This window comes from Giraffa tippelskirchi, chromosome 3, assembly GCF_054371585.1.
Source record: "Giraffa tippelskirchi isolate mGirTip1 chromosome 3, T2T-mGirTip1v1.2.pri, whole genome shotgun sequence".
Classification (NCBI taxonomy): domain Eukaryota; kingdom Metazoa; phylum Chordata; class Mammalia; order Artiodactyla; family Giraffidae; genus Giraffa; species Giraffa tippelskirchi.
This window is the reverse complement of record NC_137277.1, coordinates 4,226,549-4,243,990: the sequence shown is the minus strand read 5'-3', so window position 1 is coordinate 4,243,990 and position 17,442 is coordinate 4,226,549. Positions and strand designations below refer to the sequence as shown.

At 43.7% G+C, this 17,442-nt stretch overlaps 1 long non-coding RNA gene across 7 annotated transcripts in view; it reads left to right on the top strand.

Moving 5' to 3' along the window:
• The window catches only part of LOC145543545 (uncharacterized), a 448,599-nt gene that overhangs the window by 217,577 nt on the left and 213,580 nt on the right, over window positions 1-17,442 (top strand). The window lies entirely within an intron of this gene.

The window sequence follows — 17,442 nt, the reverse complement described above, 5'->3', positions numbered from 1 at the left end:
CAGAGAGGGATTTTGATCTCTTTTATTCACTGCTGTAATCACATTACAGAGAAGAAAGTGAAAGTGTGAGCGTGTTAGCTGCTCAGTTATGTCTGACTCTTTGTGACCCCCATGGACTGTAGCCCACTAGTCTCCATCCATGGGAGTCTCCAGGCAAGAACACTGGAGTGGGTTGCCATGCCCTCCTCCAGGGGATCTTCCTGATCCAGGGATTGAACCTGGGTCTCCCACATGGCGGGCGGATTCTTTTCCATCTGAGCCACCAGGGAAGTTCACTTACAGAGAAGAGGGTCATACAAACAGAGGGCACGTGACAGCTGTTTCTCTAATTAATGAGTGAATGGACATTCCCCCACGTTTTCCAGCTGTGGTAAACTCTAGGACCTGAATGTTCTAATTGCTGTACTGGCATGTTTTCTTCCATGTGTGTGACCTTGGGATCTTCAATTATTTGATACTGGAGTCTTCATGCAGTCTACTTAGAGTCATCTTTACAATGAATTATTTTTCCTTGAAAAGGGATGCTGGGGAGGTCAAGGGTGGCACAAACAATAAGCTAAGCTGTCCTTTGACCCAGACCTTACGTTAAAAGTGTGTAATCCACACAGAGCTGGCTGCTCTCTGTCCAGTTTCTACACTGGGCCACGTTCAGATGAACACCAGCCCACGGTGACATTCATTGCAAAGACGTTTTTAATCTCGAATGGTATAAAAAATTGGTATGTTTTTATTCCACTTAATACACACTCCAGAATTTTCTAAAACGGGCGACTCTCACTTCATGTACATACTCCCTGCCTACCAAGTCAAGTGCCTCTCACTTTCCGCCCACATATTCTCCCTGAAGCTCCTTTTTCCTTTTTCCCCTCTCTGCCTCCATCTGACCTTCCAGATGGACTCTGTTCTTTTTTTACGAGGGAGTCCTTTCTCCTCCCACTTGAATTACCCAGCAGGTCTGGGCTCCTCTCAGCGACCTCCCCACCCATTACCCGGATCCTCGCCACACAGGGTCAAGAGTCTGCAAGAGAGTTCGGGGGAGGAACGGTGATAGCTACTCAGATTGACTTGCTTTTCCTTCGGTCATATATACTGAAGCCAGTGAGCTTTCCTTGAGCATGTCCTCTCCTCTCATTTAGAAGAATGCAGTAATCTGTTAGGTCGCACGAAAACTCATGCCCACCAGCCTGGCAATAACCCGAATCGCTTTGTGGACCTGCTCCTCTGAGAGATGGGGAGAGCAGTGGGAAGAGGTCTGAAAGTAGGAAGTTGGAGAGAAGATTTTATGTTTGTTTTATAACATTCTCCCGTCTTAGAAAACTTCAAATGGTTTATGTGAGCTCCGGTTAACCTAAACATCTTAACCTGTCAATCATAGCCAGTTTGTTGACCTAAGATGGACAGACAGTAAGATAATCATTAGAAGGAGAAGTCCTGCTCCCATCTCTGTTATCTTGGCATTAATTTCAGGGTTTTGTTTTCCAGCCTGGCTGAATACTACTGAAAAAATAAATGCACTCTGATCATCTTAGCTCTTTAAAGGCACGTATGTGTTTAATGTTCTTTGATTTTTGTTTATGGCAGAGGTTCACGACTCCCCTGGCTTACCTCCTTAAACAGCCTCTTACCCTATTCTGTCTCATTTCTGGGTTTTTTGGGTCTGTTTCCTATTTACTAGTCCCTGTTTCTGAAGTTGTCTTTGTGTGGCTGTTGCTTTTTTTTTTTTTTTGCAGAAAATAAGGGAACAGCAATTAGTAATAAGGGCTTCCCAGGTGGCACAGTTGGTAAAGAATCTGCCAGCCAATGTGGGGGATGCAAGAGACACGAGTTTGATCCCTGGGTCGAGAAGATCCCCTGGAGAAGGGAATGGCAGCCCAATCCAGTATTGTTGCCTGGAAAATTCCATGAACAGAGAAGCCTGGTGGGCTACAGTCCATGGGGTCACAAAGAGTCAGATACAACTGGGTGCGTATGCGTGCATGAACACATACACACACACAATTATTTAGGAAAGTCAAAGATGCAGCCTCTGAATAAGTCTCAGCGCTTGGAATGCAGTGAACTGAGGCCCTGTCTCATGAAGCTCCCTGGTTATGTCTCTCAGGCAAGGGGTACCATATTGGGTTCCTAAGGAAGGTTCTAGAAATGCCCCTCTGGTTTGCCCAAAGGAGGACCACACCTCCTCCTCTCTCTCCTCACTGGCAGAGACCTGGGGCTCCTTCTGCCTCCTGTTCCGGGCAGTTTCCTCTCTGGATCAGTCTTGTTCAGGCCTATGGTTGGGGCACTTAAGTCCTTATCCTCTGAGACTGTAGGGTCTGAAGTGGAGAGCCCAAAGACAGTGCTGTTTCAGGGAGGAAGGGGAGGACACCTTGGCAGGCGATGCTAGGCGCCTTTTGGGGCGGCCCGGCGCTCTGCCTCGTCCATTCTGAAGCCACACTGGACCAGTCGTCACACATGGAGGGCATGGCAGCTCTCAGTGACGGGCGGGCGAGCCCTGGACTGCCCCCCACTCCACTGCCCCCACGGCTGACAGGCCTCACTCCAGGTCTGCCTCCATCCACATGACTACAGACGAAACCATTTCATCCTTCTGCACGATGAAGTGGTTAGCCTACAGGAGTCAGTGATTTTATTGATGATGTGTGTTCTATGAAGTGTGAATTATAGACCTTTCCCTCTGTTCTACTACAGAGAACACACTTTCCTGGGAGCGCATTGCACAAGCAGAGGGAGAAAGTTAAGTAGCATTGCGGTTCTGTTTTTTGTTATAATAGATTCACTCTGACTGAAGTCCCAGGAGTATGTGACCCACTGCAGTTATGTCCCTCGCTGCTCTCCGGGACAAGTGTTGGTCTGGGAGTTAAGAGAGGGTGTCTGGGCTCAGGATGGAGCCCTTCACTGTTAGCCATGCAGTGGAGATCCAGAACGTTCATCTCGGGGTGCGTCTGTTTTCCTCAGCCATCTCTCTCGTAAAAAATATTTCGGAGATTGTTAATAATATAAAGAATGTACAACAGAGCCTCATTATAATAAGCACTCCTTAATATTATTTATTTTCTGATTTCTGAAAGTCTTAATGAAGACTCACAGAAGCCCAAAAACAGGACCAAGAGGGGCATGTGCAGATTGTTTTGATTCATTCAGCGCGTAGTGAGGCCTTTGTGTGTGACTTCTGCACGCTGTCAGAGAGACAGGGAAGAGCACGCCGTGGCTTCCAGCTTCAAAGAGCCAAGTAGGGGGCGAGTCAGTCCAGTTTAGTTCAGTTCAGTTCAGTTGCTCAGTCGTGTCCGACTCTTCACGACCTCATGGACCACAGCACGCCAGGCCTCCCTGTCCATCACCAAGTCCCAGAGTTCACTCAAACTCATGTCCATTGAGTCAGTGATGCCATCCAACCATCTCATCCACTGTCATCCCACTCTCCTCCCACCTTCAGTCTTTCCCAGCATCAGAGTCTTTTCAAATAAGTCAGTTCTTCGCATCAGGTGGCCAAAGGATTGGAGCTTCAGCTTCAGCATCAGTCCTTCCAATGAATGCTCAGGACTGATTTCCTTTAGGATGGACTGGTTTGATCTCCTTGCCGTCCAAGGGACTCTCAAGAGTCTTCTCCAACACCACAGTTCAAAAGCATCAGTTCTTTGGCGCTCAGCTTTCTTTATGGTCCAACTCTCACATCCATACATGACTATTGGAAAAACCATAGCCTTGACTAGGTGGACCTTTGTTGGCAAAATAATGTCTCTGCTTTTTTTTGGGAAAATACGTCTATTCAGCCCCTTTGCCCATTTATTTATTTTATTTTATTTTTTTTTAATTGAAGGATAATTGCTTTATAGAATTTTGTTGTCTTCTCTCAAATCTCAACATGAATCCTTCATAGGTGTACATCTATCCTCTCCCTTTTGAACCTCCCTCCTATCTCCTGCCCCATCCCACCCTTCTAGATTGATACAGAGCCCCTATTTGAGTTTCCTGGGCCATACAGCAAATTCCCATTGGCTATCTATTTTACATATGGTGCTGTCTAGGTTGGTCCTAGCCTTTCTTCCAAGGAGTAATTGTCTTTTGATTTCATGGCTACAGTCACCATCTGCAGTGATTTTGGAGCCCAAGAAAATAAAGTCCACCACTGTTGCCATTGTTTCTCCATCTCTTTGCCATGGACCGAGTCACAGCCACAGAACTGTAGTAGCATCGTGATGAGAGGGTGAGGGCAGGATGGGCCTGCTGGTCTGGGGTGTAAGATACAGTAGCCACATCCACTGAAGGCGCAATGAACTAAAACCCAGAAGTGAGCTAGGGACACATAGGACATTTTAAACACCTGATCAGTTACAGTAAGGTTAGTGTTACAGCTGCTGGGTGGTCCAGCAGTTAAGACTCCTGTTCCAATGCAGGGATCGTGAGTTCGATCCCTGGTCAGGGAGCGATGATCCCACGTGCCTCTTGGCCAAAAAAATAAAACATAAAACGGAGGCAATATTGTAACAAAATTCAATAAAGACTTTAAAAATGGCCCACATAAAAGTCATTAAAAAAATAAAGTTAGTGTTGCTAGAATTTTTTTGTGTGTGTGGAGCTTGGAGAGCTATGTAATGTATTAGCAGGCAACCTAGGGTGAACCATTGAGATTGTACTGCTTAATCACTTTTGATTATTCCTCTAGGTCAGGGTTCTTAGAGTGTACATGGAGATAACCTGTTGTAATTTTGAGGGAAAGAAGGCCAGGATGACTCCGGTTACCCTGCGGCGGGGAGCAGCTCTGAAGGTATAAGGACTTTTGTTCGGGAATAAAAGAGTAACAGCAGACTGAGCGTGTCAGCGTTCTAACTTTTTTTTGTTGTTTGTTGGTTGGTTTGTTTTGGCAGAATCATGTGCATCTGCAAGCCAGCTTTGTCAAGTCCATCTTCCCTTATAGTTTTTTCAGATAAATTAGTAGCTCATGCTCTTGGCATATTGTTACCAAGGAACCGAAGAGATAAAATAGGAAACTGGGACACAAATACACAGGCTTGCATTTACCTTGCTCACTCATGGGAACCGATGGCCATCCCTCAGGACCTTTTCTCACGTACCACAGCAGCATGCGGTCCTGTATCATTTCAGATCCTGTCACCCACATGAGATCCTGGGGTTCCGTATGTATGTATGCCTTATGATGTTGATACTTCAGGTACCAAGTCTGTGAATGGTGTTGAGAGAAGTGAATAACACTAGAGGTATGGATCCAACATATTAAAAGGAGACTCAGCTGTTAAACATGTAAAAAAGAAAAAAAAAAGTATACAGTTATCTATCTCTCTACGACATAGCCACTGACATGCTGCTTCCGACCCCATGGGTCTCTAACCCTTTTCCTGCACTTTAACGTGATGGCAGGTGTTACCCATTTTCCCTCTCCTCTCCTCTGATTGCTGACTTGCAGTAGTCTTCTTCCACTTGTCTCCTGAAGTCTGGGCCAAGTCCACATAAAAGTTCCAGAAAAAGAAAAGAGAGGAAAGTGAAACCCACAAAGCTACCTTGAATTCCTAAGAAATCAGGAAATGTCCACTTTCCACATGTTTGGCTGTATAAACCCTGGGTGCTGCAATTACCCTATAGACCTGAACATTATCTGCTGGATCACAATTTTTCTTCCTTAAAGAACCCTCTTTTGCAAAGACAAACTTTCCTGTTGATGACGACATAAGTGATTCATCCAAAGTCTTTCTAGGAAGACACTTTATTTCCAAGAGTTAGGGAAAAGCCTAAGTGCTTCCACCGTAACATACTTTTTTTGCTTTTTTTTTTTTCTTATCTTTCTTCCTCCCTTCCTAAACTTGATGTCAGCTTACATTTAACTTGACTGAAACTGGGAGGTCATGCAGACCTTACTGGGGGCAGACTGTGGCTCTTGTGTGGAAAGAAAGACGACCCATGAAGGGAGTTTGCAAACTTTCAGCTTCCCTTGTTCAGGCATACAGTTGCCCATTTGGCCTCTCTTTTCACATTCTTTCTGGTTCTGTTCTTAGAACCTGAACCGTGGGTTTGGAGAGAATCCTGACTTTAAATCCCCAGTGTCAAGGAGCACCAATACACCTACTTGGCAAGGTTGCATTTCTCCACTTTGATTATATCACTATTTACATATTTAAATTAATAAAAGCTTTTTTTTTTTTTTTAAGCCAGTGTAGGCAATTAAAAACATTACATTCCCTTTGTTTGTGTGAGAAGGAAACATGAAAGTACTTCTGAAAGATGAAGTCTGTTGTTTTAATTAGAACATCATACAATCTGTCATTTTCCCCGTCAGGTTGGCTGTCAAAGGAGCAAAAGGAAGAAGCAAAACAAAAATCACACCCTGAAACTGATAGCAGTAGATTATGAGTAAAGAAAATGTAATAAACTAATAGAAACCACCTTGACGTCTGGCAGAGATGACTGCACGTTTCAGCTGAATTGGTTTTCCAGGATTTCGCCTTTATGCACCTTTGTAGTTTCACTTTGACAAGGGCTAGTGTTTGTGGGCGAAGCCTTCATGCAATAAGGAACTGAGAGATTGAGGTTGAGGCGGAGGACTGGATAAACTAGAACTTGACCTCAGTTTTTGTGGAAAGGAAGCAAACGAAACCAGAAAGAGTGGGGGTGAAGATGGAGAGGGAACTGCAGAGAAAGGCCAGGCTCCCTGTCAGCCCTGGCCTTTGGGCCCTTTGCTGACAGTAGACAGGTTGGGGTGTATCCTCACTACCCCCAGGCTTGAGTAATGGCAGCGGGAGTCGTGACCAGTGTCTGTGTGGAGGTGCCTGGTTCCATTGTCACCCAGACTCTGACTTGCTTTATCTGCATCATCACAGTCAGTCTGGGTCAACTTCTTTGGCCCCCAGAAGTCATCACTTTACAAGGAGGGGTGGGTATCTGATATGAGGCCTGGTTGAGCCTTTTGACCTCATTCTTCAAGTGAAATTGTTTGTGTGATCTTTTTATTGAAATAATACATTCAGGTGGCTCAGTGGTAAAGAATCTGCCTGTGATTCAGGAGACTCAGGTTCGATCCTTGGGTTGGGAAGATCCCCTGGAGAAGGAAGTGGCAACCCACTCCAGCATTCTTGCCTGGGAAATCCCATGGACAGAGGAGCCTGGCGGGCTACAGTCCATGGGGTTGCAATGAGTCAGATACGACTTAGCCACTAATCAGCAGCCACTAATCAGCAACAGCAACTGAGGGTTTACATCCATGTTGCCAGGATCAACAGAAGATTTTTTTTTTAAATGACATATTTTAAAATAAGTGTGTCATTATCATTTCAACCTATTGTCCAAGGAATGTTTACTCTGGCCACAGGTTAAGGGTTAAATTGGAGCTTTGGGATTCTTACAGTGGTATTAGCATGGCAAGCGTCCTAGATATACCAGAACCCGTCCTAAACTGCAGCCACCATTCACCATGCACTTTCTAGTACATGTACACACAGGAAGGACCCTGACACTAGTAACTGGGAAAGTGCTGTTTCACTCTTGGCCCAGCTCACATCTGCACTCCAAATCACAATACCCTGCTAAACTCGGTCATAGAACAGGATCTGAGGGATGTTTTCCATCTTCCTAAGCTCGGACTCGAATCTGTTCACAACAGATTACACGCCAGGACAGAAGCAGGAATGGAGGCTGGACGGGCAAGCCTCAAGTGGACACATGTGAGATACAGGCTGCTGCTCCGTCATCTGTGCGTGAGAACGTGGCGAGCCCTCAGAGAGCGAAGGGCGTCAGCTTCTGTGACTGTTTACACAGTAGTGACCAGGCAGCTAGAAGCTGGGGCTCGGTTAATCCCATAGAAGCTAAGTCATCATAGAAAATGCTCTTCTCAGAGGGGTGGGGAGGGAGCGAGATCTTGAGGGTCTCCTCTCAAAGTCTGTGTGACATGGTTCCTCAGAGGTGTGACCTCTGGATGTGACCTTTGACTAATTTTCCTGTCTATTTAGCATGTAGATATGTTATTCATCACACACACTATGATCTGTTGTTGTTCTATGGCAAAGTCACGTCCCACTCTTTTGCAGCCCCACGGACTGTAGCTCCTATTGTTATGAAAAATGTTTGAAAATATAAAGAATGATACCTACAAGGTGTTGATAGTTTGTCACAAGAGACAAAGCGTGAAACGTAAGAAATAAAAAAAAATTAAATGACATTTCTGAAATTTCTCACAAGCTGAAATTTGACTCTGGGGAGTCTTAATTGTTCTCATTCTAACTCTAGTAACTGTATTTTAAGATTTTCCATATTATAATTTAGCCTGGGAGGACAGTTGTGTCCCCCTAGAGACAGTCAAGGATGTCTGGGACATTTGGTTATCACGACTGTATATAACCGGGTATTGCTCCCGGTGTCCTGTGAGTCCACACCAGGGATGCTCCTGCACATTTTACAATTCTTAGGACGTCTTCCCAACAGAGAATTACTTGGCTCAAAATGTCAGTTGTACTGAGGTGCAAACCCCTATTTGCCTGTTAAATAATCTCTCTTTGGGCCAATATCTCTCAGAGAGAAATCTCTACCTCCTGTTGCCAGCACCTCCCTTATGTGAAAACTACACATTTAGGGGGTTATGAGTGACTTCCTAATCACCAAATCTGGGCTTCTCAGGTGGCTCAGTGGTAAAGCATCTGCCTACCAAGCAGGGGATGCGGGTTGGATCCCTGGAGAGAGAAATGGCAACGCATTCCAGTATTCTTGCCTAAAGAATCCCCATGGACAGAGAAGCGGATTTGCTACAGTTCATGGGATTGGAAAAGAGTTGGATATGACTGCGTGACTAAACAGCAACAACAAATCACCCAGTCTAACTGTGTTTCATCATTTTTGATATAACTCAATATTTCCGGTTATTCTATGATTCCCTCTTTGCCTAGCTTTTGTACATATCTCCCCTGTGCTTTAGTGATGCATTCTATCTATAGTTTTTTTGGGTGGTCTGATTGCTTCCCACCTTTGTGCTACTAAAAGAATTCCAGTGACTCTGGATTCTGTTTCTCGCAGATAGAACGGAACTTCACGGAATCTTTACCCATGCTGGGCTGTATTTAAGTCTCTCTCACAGAGGGTACTCCATGAATTTTCTGGTGTTTCACTGCCTGAAGCCAAGTAGAACCTCCTGCCCTTTCTGGTTTTCATTTCCTTGCAACATGTGTTCTGTTACATTTAGCTACTAATGTAGTTAACGTACCAGTCTGAGGGAAATCCCACCACTGCCTCCTGGATCAGGTGACCTGTGACCCACAGGGGAAACTCTGTATCCATGATGTTCTGATGCATGAAAACCAAACCCAAATAAAACGGAAGTGAAGAACTGTTATCTGGAGCTCAGCCACCAGCTAGGCTGTTTATCAGCTCAAAGTTGTTGGAGAGTGATTTGTCATGGACCTAACGTCAAGTCCATAGGGTTGAAAGGAAATATAGACTTGACTATTGTGCTCAAAGTGATAACTAATCTGTATTAATCCAAGAAGAGCAAGTGAAAGGGTTGGTCCTTTGTGACACTTGGAAGCTACTAATGAGAATGATTTGGCAACATATGACTTCTTGAGGATTTTTATTTCTTTCCAGGCCCCTTATATAAGGTGTTGGTTGCTATTAGGACAGAATCTTCTGTGAAATTTTCTTTTTCTTCATAATTTCAAAATTTTGTCAGAATTTACCCATTTGTGGGTTTATTTCCATTAATAGCATTGAAACCAAGTTGAATCTGTTTAATCTCCATACTAGAGTGTTTAGTTGAGTTCCAGAAAGTTTTTAATTATGGACTTGATTACTGTTTCTTCTGCTAGTGTTGCAATAATGCATTTTTTCCATCCTTGGAAATAAGTGTAATTCTTAGCTTCTATATTTATCATCTCTCCTTTCGCCAGTTTTGGTCCTTTGCTTTTTACCTCTTTATTTTGGAAGAGGTATTACCAAGGTTGTTTGGAAATAACTAATTGGAAAGTTTTGCCTTTAAGATCCTGTCATGAGGATTTTAATTTTAGTTGTTATGCATTCCTTTTATGCGTCTCATGTTTTTTTTGTGCATGGGTATTTTTTTTAAATTTTGTTTCAGCTTATTGCCTTTGTAGCTAATTGTTTCGTCTTTCTGATTCATCCTTTAATATTGGTATCTTTTAGGTTTGCTCCTTATGGGTTTTTTTTAATACTTATTATTTATTTCTTACTTGGCTGCATAAATACATAAATACATATAAAATATTTGTATTTTATGTATTTTATAGTATGTATCATAAATATTATTTATTCTTTGCACTGGGTCTTAGCGGCAGCAAGGGGGAACTTGGGTCTTTGTTGCAGCACTCAAGATCTCGACCTGGGGCACGTGAACTCAGCTGTGGCTCCAGCTCCCTGACCAAAGGTCAAACCTGGGCCCCCTGTCCTGGGAGCACAGAGCCGTAGCCACTGGACCAGCAGGAAAGTGCCTAATGCTGGACGGGTTTTCATCTTTGCTGTACAGAAGACAGTTCTTTTACACTATTGAGCATTATCTTCTGGTTTCTGGACTTGAATCCTTTTCAGAAGTACCTGTCTTCTGAGTTTTCACGAGGTTTCCTTTTACCTTATTCTAAGGTGCCCCTGTCCTTAGGTCCATTTAGTTGTTTTTTCTTCTTCCCCATCCTTAAATGAAGAGAATCTGTCTCATTTAGTGCTTGTAAACTCACGAGGTGTGTGCAGTGCTCTTGCTTCTATTCTGTCTGATATTAAAGAGCGAATTCTGGCCCGGGACCCTGCCCAAAGTGATCGTTCGTCTGGAAGCTCTGCTGCGCTGAGTTAAGGGATTCTTCTAGAACACGTATACATTTAATATGTTTGAAATAGGCACCTTTTCCATCAATACTGACAGTGACTTAACTGTGAACATATTTTGTAGGGTGCAATGAGGAAGCCAATCACAGCTCCATACACTCTCCATCCCATTCTGGCCTCATTTCCTGGGAAACGCAGTCCCAAATGGATGCAGTGATGGAAGAGTGTGTGGGGCAGAGGAGAGGGAGGCACAAACAGACTTCTTAATATTTCAAAAAGTAGTGTTGCACAGAGGGATTCCGATTGCCTAATTTTGAAATTGTTAGCTATTTTCCCTTTCTAACTTGTATCACCATTTAAGTTTTAAGTTCCAGGCCTGAATCTTACTCTAATTAACCCCCTCCTTTAGCCCTTTTGGCTTCCCCAATAGCTCAGTTGGTAAAGAATCTGCCTGCAATGCAGGCATTGCAGAATCTGCAATGCAGAATCTGCCTGCAACCCAGGTTCTATCCCTGGGTTGGGAAGATCTGCTGGAGAAGGGATAGGCTACCCACTCCAGTATTCTTGGGCTTCCCTGGTGGCTCCGCTAGTAAAGAATTTGCCTGCAATGTGGGAGACCTGGATTTGATCCCTGGGTTGGGAAGATCCCTCTGGAGAAGGGAACAGCTACCCACTCCAGTATTCCGGCCTGGAGAATTCCATGGACTGTATATCCATGGGGTCACAAAGAGTTGGACATGACTGAGTGATTTTCACTTCCACTTTAGCCCTTTCATAGTGATCAATATAAACAATACACCAACTATATAAGAAACTTAAGAGAATGTAGCAAATATTGTTGGTTAACGAAAACAACAATTTCCGTCTCTTCCCCACTCCTTATAAGCAAAATTTTATGTTTGTTTTACATGGACTGTTTAGGGAAGGTCACATGGTACCATTGGGTCCTAGGAGAAATCAGAGGAAATATCCCTAAGGAGCTTGTAGGAAGAGCTTCATGGCTAATTAATAGAAGATGTAAGCGAGAGAAGCCTCACCTTCCACTGTTGGTCATTGCTGTGTCTGCTTGTGATGGCTGGAACCACAGCAGCCGTCTTGTCACTCTAAGGGATACAAGTTGAGAACAGGGCCAGCATGGTAAGGATGATAGAGCAGCACGATGGAAAGTGACGGACCTTTGAGAGCATCTGTGATGTCCTTAACTGTTTAGTCCTGGTTCTGCCCTAGCTGAGAACATCTTGGCATGCAAAATAATGAAGCTGTTTTTGGCTTAAGTTTGGAGTTTCATTTTATGGAAATTCAAAGCATTCTAAGTGATTGGAAGGATGAAACTTACTGATTAAGGCAAGTATGTGTGTGTGTGTTGTAGATGATAAAAGAAGAATCTTGTAGTTATTTTGCTCACAAAAAGTAGGTCATCCAGAAATTGAAAAACAAAGTCCTATGTAATGATTGGGCCTCCCAGGTGGCTCAGTGGTAAAAAAAAAAAACCCCAAAACCCAAAAAATCCACTGGCCAATGCAGAAGACACAAGAGATGCAGGTTTGATCCCTAAGTCAGGAAGATTCCCTGGAGAAGGAAATGGACCCACTTCAGTATTCTTGCCTGGGAAATCCCACGGACAGAATTAACTCCTTCTCCAAAACTGGTTTATGTTGCTGGTAGCAAACAGGTTAAGAAAAATAATGAAGGTCTTGATGTAGAATGCAGCTGGAATTTTAAACCAATAGGAAATGAGGAACACGACTAGAAAGAAGCATCTCTTCTCTTCCTTAACCCACCCACAGAAAACTATGTTACTGAGGCTGTCTGAGAAAGCCCAGGCTAAATCCAGCACTTCCATTTGCATGGTGCATATTAAAAAGGAGGAGTATGGTTAGCTGCCATCTTCCTTGTGATCTGTGCATCTTGTTCTTCTTGGGACTTTTGCAGAGTAATGATCTAGTTTCTTAAGACATAATACCATGTGAATGAATCTGTGTCGCACCATCACTTTTAATTCCCTGGGGTGACTCGGAGCTCCCAAGATTGCTATTCAGTTGCTCAGTGATGCTGAAAATTGAGAATGATTTTAGTGTTTTAAGGGAAACCTACACTTAATTTGGATTTACTTTCATTACTTCTACTCTGCTCTTAAAATGTATCAATACCTGTGCAGTCTACCTGGGAGGTTTGGCAACCCTGAAAGGTCAGAGAGATTTGGAAGCCTATGAATCATTGAGCTATTTCCCAATTAAGAGCCACAAATGCCACTGTTTTACCATAGCACTGTTCAAAGGGCAGTTATCAAACTGTGTCTTAGTTACCATGAACGTCACCATGGGAAATATGGTCTTTCTGGTGGTTAGAGGGAGTCAGGGTTCAAGGGGAGATGACCTTTATCAAAGGCACCTGACCCCACTGGAGGTGCACATACAGAAACCATGACTCACACTCTCTAATAATCATTAATCTACATTCTTTCTTTTCTCTGTATATTTTGGACAAATAACTTTTTCGAGAGGCAGAAGAGGCTGTTTGCCCATGCTGTGATATGGCATGTAATATGCCAAATCAATGATATCAGTGATTTAATAAGGAAAATGATAAACCACATTGGAGTGTAATCATGGTGAGAGGGTAACAGGCAGGAAGGCCAGGGGTCTCCAAACGGAGGAAATAGGCTGCAAGTGTCAGACAGTTGTCTCTCTCTTAAGCGGCAGGAGGAAACAAACTAGTGTTATATTTTTTTCCCCTTCTCTATACAAATTTAAAAAGAGGTTTCTCTTAAAACTCTGTGTTGTCATAATGACACCTGGTTCCACCTGAACTTAACTTTTGTCAAAGCTTGAGCTCACCAATGCATTTTTCTTATGGAAGTGTTTGTCTTAAGCTATGTTAATGTGCTATGCATTTACCCCAGACTCTGTCTCCAAGTCTGTTCCACGTAAAGGCTCAGAACCGACTTGACAAACCAGTATGTTATACTCATACACTGTCCTCCTAATCTATGTTAATGAAACTGTATGTTTGTATGGGAATCTGCCTTTCTTCAAGATTCACGTCAATCGTTTTGCGGCTCCGGATGACTCACCTGGTGTCAAGACTATCTCAAAATGCATCTTGTGGATGAGGGGCCTGGTGCCATTCTCTGAGTTTTGAGACATTTCCCTTCTTTAATTAGCAGACTGCTGGTAGCTATATAACATCCAGCTAAAGACCAGCAAGGGGTACTCTTTCTGCCCCCTTCTGATGTCTATGTCAGAAGCTTTCTCTATCTCTTTTATACTTTAATAAAACTTTATTACACAAAAGCTCTGAGCAATCAAGCCTTGTCTCTGGCCCCAGATTGAATTCTTCTCCTCCAGAGGCCAAGAATCCCAGCGTCTTTCGTGGTTCAGCAACAACCTTTCAATGGTTACCAGAAGGCAGGAGGGGGAAGGGTTGGGGGAAATAAAGATTGGGAGTTTGGGGTGGACATAGACACACTGCTTTATTTAAAAGAGAGAAGCAACAAGGACCTATCGTACAGCACAGGGGCCTCTGCTCAGTGCTCTGTAATAACCTAAACGGAAAAAGAATTTGAAAAAGAATAGATACGTATATATGTGTAACTGAATCACTTTGCTGTATACCTGAAACTAACACAACATTGTGAATCAATTATACTCCATTATAAAGTAAAAAGTTTAGAAAAAGGAACGCAAAGTAAATATATATACTTTTCTGCTTTCTGTTCATTTTGGGTATATGTAACACTCTCATAAAATGTAAGTGGCTGGGCAGAGATGAATTGCTATTTTTGAGAATTCCTTACATTAAAGCACACTTTTTTGATAAAAGCCAGTTCAGCAGTGGGAGGTTGTCTTTGAATCCGGAGTCCCCAGAGCACTTCGTACCTCCAGGTGTGAGGATATGGGGGAATTGTTTGTATGGAAGCGTACCTGAAAAATGTAAGAAATCTCATGTCAAGAAAGAGAAGATAAGTTGGTAAGATTACAAGCTTTCCATTTTGTTGGGATTTCTGTGTCGTATGTAGGGATACACAGATTGCAGAGAAATGCAAGTTAATTCAGCATGACATAGAATCTCTGAGAGCTTGGGATCAGGATGGCTTGGTTTAGTTTGTCTGAACCCCGTCAAGTTATCTGAACCTCTCTAGGCTTCAGTTTGCTCATTTGATAAATGGGAGTAATAATAGTACCCGAGGAATAGATGAGATAATGCTCATAAAATGCTGATAAGAGCCTCACTCTTACTACTGTTATCATTTATAATACCCAGGTACTTGCATTTCAAATTTTTGTTTATTTCCCTAATGGGAAGTCAACACAGGAATATGACGTAATGATTCCCCTCCTTTATTTTTTTCCTACACTTTATATTTCCATTTCACTTTAAACAAAAAACCACCTTCTGCCCTTTTAGTTCAGTGCAAACATAATGCATATTAAGAATCCCATGATGAGTAAGTTTTAGAGCAAGCAGTAAAATTTTACCAGGGAGCAGAAAGCACAGCCTAGTTTCAATGGGCGTCGTTTGCCTAATACTTGACCTTCAGAACCTTTTGTAACCTCACTTTGGATTCCACCCCGTGTTCTCCGTGATGATAGAACACTTTTTGGGGGATGCACTAGCTTCCCTCTTCCCTCCCTCATCACAGCAGGCCTGGGGCGTGCCTTCATCGGGATTGCCCAGATGCTCTGAAACCCATTACTCAGCACTTGCTGTGGGAAAAAAAGAATACAGCTACGGACTTTGGAGAAATGCAAACTCCTTTCCAAAAGCTAAGCAAAATGGTAAGGGGAGTAAACCACCGATTAGGTAAAGGAGAGATGAGCAGAATGTGGCTCTCTCCACTTTGGAAATGGAACAGTGAGAGGAAACGTCCAAGTGCAAAGATACGCCTCGTTTGTGTCCTTTGAGGACCTTTGTGCACAGTGTCCTTACAAGTTATGCTTTGGCTAAAAATGGAGCTTGTTCTTGCTCTAAATCTTGTTTCTCTTGCATTGCTTTTGGTGCATCTGCCCTAATGTATCTGTCATGAATTCAGGAGACTTTTGCCGATATTAATTCGTCCTGAGTGTGTCCTTAAGAGACGTGAGCACGATTGTGTTAAAGCTTCAAGAGATGTGAGCACGATTGTGTTAAAGCTTCAGTGATGTTACCCTACTGGGGTGCTCAGACCCTTCGAAGGCTCTGCATCACCTTCAGTGTCTGGTAACAAGCTCACAGCCTGGCTCTAGCACCACCCCGCCCACTCTCCAGCCTCCCTCTCCATGACTGCAGCTGCGCTGAAGGCCTTTGTGGCTCCTAACACGGCCAGGTGTGCACCTGGCTTTTTACCTCTGCTGCTCCAGCTCCTTGGAATCTTCTTCTGCAAGACACTTGCTTTGCTCAGTCATTCACCCTTTATCTTCTCATTGAGGACCGCTCCAAATGCCCCATGCAAAAATGTAACTTCTTTCAACTCTTAAATCTATACTGTGTTTTGTCTTTTCAAGTTTTACATTTGTTTTACATTTCCTTAAATTTTTGTTGGTATCACCCTCTGAAATGGCTAGGGTTTTTACATCTTTTCCCCCATGTATTTACTAAGTAGAATAGTTCATAGTACATGCTCAGTAAATATTTGCAAATTTAATTGATTAAGTAATCACTGATTCAGCCTAAAGGTTTCAGGGAAAAGTCCTTTTCTCCAAAATTAGCTGTTGAACAGAGAGTGGATGCTGGGAATGATCCTTTAGGTCTGTGATGAACAGAAGTAGCTGTCTGTCCTCAGTGGTTCAGCGTTAATGGGTCAATATTACCCTCGAGTCTGAAATACTTTGAGGAGAATGACAGGGCTTAAGTGAGCTTTCAACTGCGTGACTGCTCTCTGCTGCTGAGAAAATGCATAAAATTCACTTCATGGTACTGCATGGACTGCAGCCCACCAGGCTCCTCTGTCCGTGGGATTCTCCAGGCAAGGATACGGGAATAGGTTGTCATTTCCTTCTCCAGGGGACCTTCCCGTCCCAGGGATTGAACCTGAGTCTCCTGTATTGCAGGCAGATTCTTTACTGTCTGAGCCACCAGGGAAGCCCTTTACGATACCACATTTCTCATTAAAGTTCCATTTTTCTTTCTTATGTTATCCTCCCTTTATTTGGCGCAGCAAATTTATAGTAACCGCTCACGCAGTGATAGCGGCTGGCTAGAGAGGCTCGTAGATTGCCTTGCAAATGGAATTCTTCTCCTTTCTCACTCCTTAAGAGTTACCCCCTCAATTTTTGAGGAGAGGGCCTGGAAGTTGATGACGTCTCCAGGGAACCACTTGGAAGGTGGACAAGAATAACACTCCCGGTCTGAGAACCCTGTCCATGTCAGTCCCACACCGCGGGGAGGGAGCGTGGGGAGTGTCATCTGAGGTCCCTGGTCCAGGGCTGGAAGACTGTCTGGAAGCTCCTGATGAATGAGATGCTAGACTTCATCTTCTGCGTTTCATCCCGGGCCCTGCTGCACATCCCGCCTCCGCTCGGGCTGATGGGAAGCAGATGTTTGCTGAGCGGGGAGAGCGCGCTCAGAAACCCGGAACCCACGACGCAGACGCCCTTTCCCTTTTGTTCCTCCCCAGAAACAAATCAAGGAGGGAAAATTACACCCAAGTAACGACCCTGCAAGAGGACTTAACTGCAACAGGTTGAAACCAATCCTGTG